Genomic DNA, 10,422 nt, shown 5'->3' on the forward strand with positions numbered 1-10,422 from the left:
ACCTAACCCGCACATCTGTGGGAGGAAACCAGAGCACCTAGCGGAAACCCATGGAGGAACGTGCAAACTCCGCACAGACAGTGACCCGAGGCCGGAATTGAACCCGGGACCCTGGCGCCATGAGGCAGCGGTGCTAAACACTGTGCCGCCATATTGCCGCAGTGAGCAGACTTCTGAAGTATCTCATTGTTGCACCTTCAAGAGGTGAAGTGCCTGATCGGAATGCCAGTTTCCTTTGTTTCTCCCTTTTTAATGTATTGTAGGAACAGTGAACTGAAAATTTTCCTCTTCCATTTTTTTTTTATTCATGCGTGGGTCATGGGTGTCGCTGGCTGGCCAGCGTTTATTGCCCATCCCTAGTTGCCCTTGGAGGGCAGTTGAGAGTCAACCACATTGCTGTGGCTCTGGAGTCACATGTAGGCCAGAGCGGGTAAGGACATGAGTGAACTAAATGGGTTTTTCCGACAATCGACAATGGTTTCATGGTCATCAGTAGATTCTTAACTCCAGATATTTTTTTACTGAGTTCAAATTCCACCATCTGCCGTGGCGGGATTCGAACCCAAGTTCCCAGAACATTAGCTGAGTTGCTGGATTAAGAGTCCAGCGACAATACCAGTAGACCATCGCTGCCCCAGCAATTCAAGTTACGGCACAGGAACAGGCCCTTCAGCCCTCCAAGCCTGCACCGACCATGTTGCCCGTCTGAACTACAACCCCCTATCCTTCCGGGGGCCATATCCCCCTATTCCCTTCCTATTCGTGTATTTGTCAAGACGCCCCTTCAAAGTCATTATCACTTAAAAGTCACTTAAACGTCACTTGCCCTGGTGTAACGTTATATATAACACTTTCCTTCATTAAAATACACCTGCAGACCAGCTGCAGTTTCATGGGAGATCCTTACGTATCGAGGAGATGCAGTCCCATTGCTTTTCTTCATTACTCTGTGGCAGTGTACACGGTTAGATTACTCAATCTGACTAAGACTGTGTGAGGCAATTTGGATCAGGTTTTCTTTAATAAATTATTGAAGGGAACTTGTTGATCTTGCTCAGCTGTGTGTACATAAGCCATTTGATTCTCCGCCTCATGCACCGAGAGCCTGTCTCCTGATTTGTAAATCTAATTGAGATGTATTTGGAGAATGATTTGTGCGACACAACCTCCAGGGTAGAGCCATGCGCCGAGGAAAGTGCAACAGGGAATCAGGACTTTACATTAATGCAGCACAATTGTCGCATTTCTTGGTGTGCGATTTTGACTGTTGTTGCACAGTGCACTGGTGAGCTGCATCATGATACAACTTGTATTTATATAGCATCTTTACTGGGGTAAAATGTCCCAAGGCACTAGGGCACGGTGGCACAATGGTTAGCACTGCTGCCTCACAGCACCAGGAACCTGGGTTCAATTCCAGCATTGGGTCATTGTCTGTGTGGAGTTTGCACGCTCTCCCTGTGTCTGCGTGGGTTTCCTCCGGGTGCTCCGGTTTCCTCCCACACTCCAAAGATGTGCAGGCTAGGTGGATTGGCCGTACTAAATTGTCCCTGAGTGTCCAAAGATGTGCTGGTTAGGGGGATTAGTGGGGTAAATATGTTGGTTACAGGGATAGGGTGGGGCTGGGAAAGATGATCCATCAGAGAGTAGGTGCAGACTCATTGGGCTAAATGGCCTCTTTTTGCACTGTAGAGAGTCTATGATTCTGTAATCAGATAACAAAGAACAAAGAACAAAGAATAGTACAGCACAGGAAACAGGCCCTTCGGCCCTCCAAGCCTGTGCCGCTCCTTGGTCCAACTAGACCAATCGTTTGTATCCCTCCATTCCCAGGCTGCTCATGTGACTATCCAGGTAAGTCTTAAACGATGTCAGCGTGCCTGCCTCCACCACCCTACTTGGCAGCGCATTCCAGGCCCCCACCACCCTCTGTGTAAAAAACGTCCCTCTGATGTCTGAGTTATACTTCGCCCCTCTCAGCTTGAGCCCGTGACCCCTCGTGATCGTCACCTCCGACCTGGGAAAAAGCTTCCCACTGTTCACCCTATCTATACCCTTCATAATCTTGTAAACCTCTATTAGATCTCCCCTCATTCTCCGTCTTTCCAAGGAGAACAACCCCAGTCTACCCAATCTCTCCTCATAGCTAAGACCCTCCATACCAGGCAACATCCTGGTAAACCTTCTCTGCACTCTCTCCAATGCCTCCACGTCCTTCTGGTAGTGCGGCGACCAGAACTGGACGCAGTACTCCAAATGCGGCCTAACCAGCGTTCTATACAGCTGCATCATCAGACTCCAGCTTTTATACTCTATACCCCGTCCTATAAAGGCAAGCATACCATATGCCTTCTTCACCACCTTCTCCACCTGTGTTGCCACCTTCAAGGATTTGTGGACTTGCACACCTAGGTCCCTCTGTGTTTCTATACTCCTGATGACTCTGCCATTTATTGCATAACTCCTCCCTACATTATTTCTTCCAAAATGCATCACTTCGCATTTATCCGGATTAAATTCCATCTGCCACCTCTCCGCCCAATTTTCCAGCCTATCTATATCCTGCTGTATTGCCCGACAATGCTCTTCGCTATCCGCAATTCCAGCCATCTTTGTGTCATCCGCAAACTTGCTGATTACACCAGTTACACCTTCTTCCAAATCATTTATATATATCACAAATAGCAGAGGTCCCAGTACAGAGCCCTGCGGAACACCACTGGTCACAGACCTCCAGCCGGAAAAAGACCCTTCGACCACTACCCTCTGTCTCCTATGGCCAAGCCAGTTCTCCACCCATCGAGCCACTTCTCCTTGTATCCCATGAGCCTTAACCTTCTTAACCAACCTGCCATGTGGGACTTTGTCAAATGCCTTACTGAAATCCATATAGACAACATCCACGGCCCTTCCTTCATCAACCGTTTTTGTCACTTCCTCAAAAAACTCCACCAAATTTGTAAGGCACGACCTCCCTCTTACAAAACCATGCTGTCTGTCACTAATGAGATTGTTCCGTTCTAAATGCACATACATCCTGTCTCTAAGAATCCTCTCCAACAACTTCCCTACCACGGACGTCAAGCTCACCGGCCTATAATTTCCTGGGTTATCCCTGCTACCCTTCTTAAACAACGGGACCACATTCGCTATCCTCCAATCCTCAGGGACCTCACCCGTGTCCAAAGAAGCGACAAAGATTTCCGTCAGAGGCCCAGCAATTTCCTCTCTCGTCTCCCTGAGCAGTCGAGGATAGATGCCATCAGGCCCTGGGGCTTTGTCAGTTTTAATGTTCCCTAAAAAACCTAACACTTCCTCTCTCGTAATGGAGATTTTCTCTAACGGGTCAACACCTCCCTCCGAGACACTCCCGGTTAACACGCCCCTCTCCTTCGTGAATACCGATGCAAAGTATTCATTTAGGATCTCCCCTATTCCCTTGGGTTCTAAGCATAATTCCCCTCCTTTGTCCCTGAGAGGTCCGATTTTCTCCCTGACAACTCTTTTGTTCCTAACGTATGAATAGAATGCCTTAGGATTCTCCTTAATCCTGCCTGCCAAGAACATCTCGTGCCCTCTTTTTGCCCTTCTAACTCCCCGTTTGAGATCTTTCCTACTCTCTCTGTATTCCTCCAGAGCTCCATCTGTTTTCAGTTGCCTGGACTTAACGTACGCCTCCCTTTTCATTTTAATCAGATCCTCAATTTCCCTGGTTATCCACGGCTCTCGAATCCTACCTTTCCTATCTTTCCTTTTTACAGGCACATGCCTATCCTGCAGCCTTATCAATAGTTCCTTAAAAGACTCCCACATGCCAGACGCGGACTTACCCTCGAACATCCTCTCCCAATCAACATCCACCAATTCCTGCCTAATCCGGCTATAGTCAGCCTTCCCCCAATTTAGCACCCTGCCCGTAGGACAGCACTCATCCTTGTCCATTACTATCCTAAAGTTAACAGAGTTGTGGTCACTATTTGCCACATGTTCCCCTACCGAAACTTTGACGACCTGACCGGGCTCATTTCCCAGAACTAGGTCCAGTATAGCCCCCTCTCTAGTCGGGCTATCTACATACTGTTCCAAAGAACCTTCCAGTACGCATTTTACAAATTCCTCCCCGTCCGGTCCCCCAGCTCTAAGCACTTTCCAGTCTGTGCCAGGGAAATTAAAGTCCCCCACTACAACAACCCTATTTTTTCTGCACCTATCCAGAATCTCCTGACATATCCTTTCCTCCACTTCCCGTGGGCTGTTGGGTGGTCTGTAGTACACCCCCAGCATAGTGACTGCACCCTTCCTGTTTCTGAGTTCCACCCACAGCGACTCAGTACATGACCCCTCTAAGTTGTCTACCCTCTGCACCGCGGTAATATGCTCCTTAACTAATATCGCTACTCCCATGTCACACTGGGCCTTATTAAGAGGTAAGCTTGGTCAAAGAACTGGGTTTTAAGGGCGTAATCTGAGTGAGGAAGTAATTAATATCATTGCTGGAGGAAGTAATCACAGAATTACAGAATTATAGAAGAGAAGGGAGCCATTCAGCCCATTGAGTCTATACCGGCCCTCTGAATGAGTAATTCACTTAGGGCTGTTCTCCCGCCTTTACCCCACAGCCCGCACATTGTTCCTTTTCAAATAACGTTCTAATGCTTCTTTAATGCCTCGATTGAACCTGCCTCCACTACACCCTCAGGAAGTGCACTCCATACTCCAACCACTCACTGCGTTTTTCTCATATCACCTCTACCTCTTTTGCATTATTATCTTAAATCTCTCATTCTTGATCCTTTCTTGAGTGGGAACAGTTTCTTCTGATCTATTCTGTTCTGCCGTGCCCCCCCCCCCCCCAATGCCCCCCTCCCTACCACCTCTCCAGTCTACCCCCCCCCCCCCCCCCCCCCCCACTGCCCTGGTGTTCCTCATCCCTGGAGCCAGTCTCGTGAATCAGGGGGCTTTAGAAGAGGTGACTGCAGAGATAGCGGGTGCATTGATTTTGATGTTTCAGAATTCCCTAGATTCTAGAATGACCTATGTGGAAGTTGGATAAAAAGATAGTAGAACATGCTGATAGATGTAGAATCAAGGGTCAACAGATGGGATAAGCTAGTGTATGAGCCAGATGATGATGCACCACTGACCCCTGCCAGTCAGTCTTTCAATAGAGAGAGAGAGAGAGAGAGGTTGGAATCAGACCTAGGAGCTCCATTCCTACTCTGTAACCCGTTTAGTTGTCGGACCGTTAGACTAGTGTTGAGCAGAGACCAGACTATGTAACAGAGCTATCTTCCTGTTAGCCCTGTGACTCGTTGTGAGATGTGACGCTTCCCCAATGAATGTGAGTTCACTGAAATATGAGAAAGATTGCAAAGTGGGAATTAGTTCTGTTAGCTCACAAGATGGAAATATCTAGCAGGGCGAATGTTGCACCAGATGAGTTCCTCTTTTGTAGATTTAATAACATACAAAGTCACATTGTTATATCTTTCACTAATCCGGTTTGACCTTTTGACAATGCGTCAAGTACATAAGCAATAGGAGCTGGAGCAGGTCATACTCCCCTTCGAGCCTGCTCCACTATTCAGTAAGATCATGGTTAAGACTCCACATGAAGTCCACCCTCCTTCACTATTCCCATTTGCTGTACTTGTGTTATTCCTGAAACACCATCGACCTCAGTCTTGACTACACTCAAGGACTAAGCTCTGGGATAGAGAATCCCAAAAGTGCAATGATGACCCTCCTGGTTTACTGAGCAAAAAATATTACAACGTAAAAGTACAGGAAGACTTGACGGAGCAAATAGCCTCCTTCTGTGGGCCACAGAAACATCCCCCTCTCCACAGACGCTGCCAGACCTGCTGAACTTTTCCAGAACTTTCTGTTTTTGTTTCAGATCTCCAGCATCTGCGATACTTTTGCTTCTATTTTTGGGATTCCATTAGGTCATACGTAGGATTTTTTTCTATAGTAAGGAGAAAAAAGTGAACAGATAATGGTTGTTTGGTAGTATAGATGTTGAGTATTGCTGGATCAGAACAAAAGCTTGGCAGTTAACTATTCGCTGGTGCATCTCCATGGCATCATCTTTACCAATTAGAGCCCATTTATCAAACAACCTGGTCTAATCGGTAGAAATATTGTCATGGAGAAGTGTAACTTGCTGTTCCCTTTATTGTATATATTCTTACAAACTGCCCTGATGAGTACAAATCAAAAAGCTTTGACAGTGTGTCTCTTTTTTCAGCAATAAAAAGATAATGAGAGATTAAGCTATCTTGTACCTTTCCATCTTCACCCAGCACCTTTGTGTTCAAGTTTATGTTTACCAAGGCAGCCCTGGTTATATATGCAAAGTGTACAAACAAATTTGGGATTTTTATCCCAGAGCTTGCTGCCTTGGGTTCAATTATAACGCAATCCTTTCAGGGAACCTTTCCCCTCCTCAGAGACACAGCAGGAAAATTCAACTGAGCCACCCGGCCAATATAAAGCCACTCACATGTGACCTTTAGGCTTCTACTTGTCGTTCTGGCTTCTGCACCTAAACCATCACAAACTGAACCCCAAATCCAACTCTGGGATTCCACTGGGATTCTCCTGGTTTGGACTCAGGTGATTGGAAAGCGATAGCAGCGCGATGCAGTTGTCGGACCGTTGAACTTAAGCTTTGAAGTAATGTTCATATGAGTAATATAATAACGAGTGAAGGCAGGAAAGAGTGAAGTTGAAAACGGAAGGACATTTATTTTCATTCATTGTCAGAATGGGGGTGATGCAGGGTGTGTGTGACAGAATGTGTGAACAGCAGTCAGCGTAGAATGAAACAGGAGATCACATTTGCGTGACATATTTTAATCTTGCGCAATAGAAAATGTTACGGTCAGGACATATCGTGGGCGGTGCGGTGGCACTACAGTTAGCGCTGCTGCCTCACAGCGCCAGGGACCTGGGTTCGATTCCCGGCTTGGGTGGCTGTCTGTGTGGAATTTGCACATTCTCCCCGTGTCTGGGTGGATTTCCTCCGGGTGCTCCGGCTTCCTCCCACAGTCCGAAAGACGTGCTGGTTAGGTGCATTGGCCGTGCTAAATTCTCCCTCAGTGTACCCGAACAGGCAACTGGGGGGGGTTTTCACAGTAACTTCATCGCAGTGTTAATGCAAGCCTACTTGTGACTAATAACTAAACTTTATATCATGGGACGGATTTTTTTTACTCACCCGGTAGAAGTTGCATCTACAAAGCTGGAGCCAAATCTTCCTGAGGTTTCATACGAGGAACACGTGTGAATTTCCACGGGCAGCTTGTCTGTATCTGCACATTAACGGACTGGAGTCAAAGTGAGGAGTTGCACTGGGGGAAGAAGAGGAAATCTGCAGGAGTGAAACTAAATGGTGTGGAAATAATGAGAGGACAATGTTGCAATCAGGGAGAGAAGTTCTCACACAGCCTTTGGGAAGGTTTCTAACAGCACCTTAACTGATTAGATGTATAGAATCATAGAATGGTTACAGTGCAGAAGGAGGTCTTTCAGCCCATAGCATCCATGTCGGCTTTCTGCAAGAGCACCTTACCCGGTCCCAATCTCCTGCCTTCTCCCCACAGCCCTGCAAATCCTTTTGCTTCAGATAATGATCCAATTCCCTTTTGAAAGCCACGATTGAATCTGTCTCCTCCACACTCTCAGGCAGTGCATTCCAGACCCAACACTTGCTGCGTGAAAACAGTTTTTCCTCACGCCGTCAATCCTTCTCTTGTCGATCGCTTAAAATCTGTGCCCCCTGGCTCTCCATCCTTTTTTAAGCTTAAGCTATTTTTAAGTTTATTTATTAGTGTTGCAAGTAGGCTTACATTAACGCTGCAATGAAGTTATTGTGAAAATCCCTTGGTTGCCACACACCAGCCAGCGTCTGTTCGGGTACACTGAGGGAGAATTTAGCATGGCCAATGCAACTAACCAGCACGTCTTTCGGACTGTGGGAGGAAACCGGAGCACCCGGAGAAAACCCACGCAGACACGGGGAGAACGTGCAAACTCCACACAGACAGTGACCCAAGCTGGGAACCGAACCTGGTTCCCTGGCACTGTGAGGCAGCAGTGCTAACTACTTTCAGGCAAGTGGAGAGTATTCCATCACACTCCTGACATGTGCCTTGTAAATGGTGGACAGGCTTCGGGGAATCAGGAGATGAATTATTCACCACAGAATTCCCAGCCTCTGATCTGCTCTGTAGCCACGGTATTTATGAGACTAGTCCAGTCTTATGGTAATTCCTGGGATGTTGTTAGTGGGTGAATTCAGCGATGGTAATGCCATTGAATGTCACCTGCTACGGCACCAAAATATAAGGAGAGCACCACAAACCTTAATTCCAGGAAACATAGCACCAGGTCAGCTTTGGAGAAGGAAAGACCATCAATGGCGTTACTTATGCTTTTTTAAATAAATCACTAGAGTTTTCCTGGTTTTTATTCATCCCCTGACCAGTATGATCATTGATTGTCGGTGGAATTTTACCGACACGTCCACCCGAGGTTCATACAATCCCGCCCGAGGACAACGGAGAATGTCATTCTCCGAGCTTCGCCCGGAACCGGGGCAGGCGTGCCGGTAAAATTCCAGCCATTGTGTTCCACTGAATGTTCTGGATATTGGACAGGCAGCATTTGAGGTATCCTGTTCAGGAACACGCAGTGTGGATTTATACACCGGTGCCTTTTTTTCCACCTCTTACTCTGAACACTTTCCATTTTGAATGTAGGTAGATTTCGCAAATTAGTGTTCCCAATGCTGAACCCTGTAAACAGCCAAGAACAAGATGCCGGAACAGAGTCTCGCCTTGTTTCTAGTCCACCATTCATCTGCTTGTGGTCGAGTTTTATAAATAACTTTCTAATACCCGAACATAACATCCGGGTACGTCAATGGCAGATGTACATCATCTTTGGGTTTGTGGATTTCCTGTGGTCTTAGACATAGACATAGAACAGTACAGCACAGAACAGGCCCTTCGGCCCACGATGTTGTGCCGAGCTTTATCTGAAACCAAGATCAAGCTATCCCACTCCCTATCATCCTGGTGTGCTCCATGTGCCTATCCAATAACCGCTTAAATGTTCCTAAAGTGGCTGACTCCACTATCACTGCAGGCAGCCCATTCCACACCCAACCACTCTCTGCGTAAAGACCCTACCTCTGATATCCTTCCTATATCTCCCACCACGAACCCTATAGTTATGCCCCCTTGTTATAGCCCCATCCACCCGAGGAAATAGTCTTTGAACGTTCACTCTATCTATCCCCTTCATCACTTTATAAACCTCTATTAAGTCTCCCCTCAGCCTCCTCCGCTCCAGAGAGAACAGCCCTAGCTCCCTCAACCTTTCCTCATAACACCTTCCCTCCAAACCAGGCAGCATCCTGGTAAATCTCCTCTGCACTCTTTCCAGCGCTTCCACATCCTTCTTATAGTGAGGTGACCAGAACTGCACACAATATTCCAAATGTGGTCTCACCAAGGTCCTGTACAGTTGCAGCATAACCCCACGGCTCTTAAACTCCAACCCCCTGTTAATAAAAGCTAACACACTATAGGCCTTCTTCACAGCTCTATCCACTTGGTCTTTCTGCAAGTCTGCAACGTTAGTTAGTCCTTGTCCAGTTACACCAGATGTTGTCAGGAAATTCAGGGATGCAGACGGACAGATGGCTATGGAACAGAGTAAGGTCTAAAGGTAGTCTGTCAGATTGGCAAAGGATGGTTTCCCGGCAAGCATTGGTACTGGGACCTCTGGGCTCCACCATTTACAGAAATGTTTGGGCTTGTGGATCGAAGGTACAGTTTCAAGACATGCAGGTTGTACCAAATTGGCAGGTGTGTTTAGCATAGAGGAGGAGTGTGACACGAGAAGACATCAATAAACACACAGATTGGGTACGTCTTTGGCAAATGAATTCCAATATTGGTAAGTGCGAGGTAATATATTTTGGGAGGGAGAATGAGAATGCCACATGCTCCTTGGAAAATAAGAGTCTAATTGAGATAGAGGAATAGAAAGATCCAGGGATACTATTGGATTCCTAAGATATGGCACAAAGAACAAAGAAAATTACAGCACAGGAACAGGCCCTTCGGCCCTCCAAGCCCGCACCCACCATACTGCCCGTCTGAGCTAAAACCCCCTACCCTTCCAGGGACCATATCCCTCTATCCCCACCCTATTCATGCATTTGTCAAGACGTCCCTTAAAATGAACTACCGTATCTGCTTCCTCTACTTCCCCCGGCAACGAGTTCCAGGCACCCACCACCCTCTGTGTAAAAAACTTGCCTCGTACATCTCCTTTAAACCTTGCCCCTCGCACTTTAAACCTGTGCCCCTAATAATTGACTCTTCCACCCTGGGAAAAAGCTTCTGA

General features: G+C 47.0%; 1 protein-coding gene across 1 annotated transcript in view; it reads left to right on the top strand.

The window, feature by feature from the left end:
• Positions 1-10,154, top strand: part of LOC144498443 (CD9 antigen-like) — a 70,252-nt gene extending 60,098 nt beyond the window's left edge. Inside the window, exon 9 of the transcript XR_013498698.1 lies at positions 10,110-10,154. The gene's annotated coding sequence lies outside the window, so the exon portion shown is untranslated. The remainder of the gene's footprint in view (positions 1-10,109) is intronic.
• The last annotated feature ends 268 nt before the right edge of the window (positions 10,155-10,422 follow it).

This window comes from Mustelus asterias, chromosome 9, assembly GCF_964213995.1.
Source record: "Mustelus asterias chromosome 9, sMusAst1.hap1.1, whole genome shotgun sequence".
Lineage (NCBI taxonomy): Eukaryota > Metazoa > Chordata > Chondrichthyes > Carcharhiniformes > Triakidae > Mustelus > Mustelus asterias.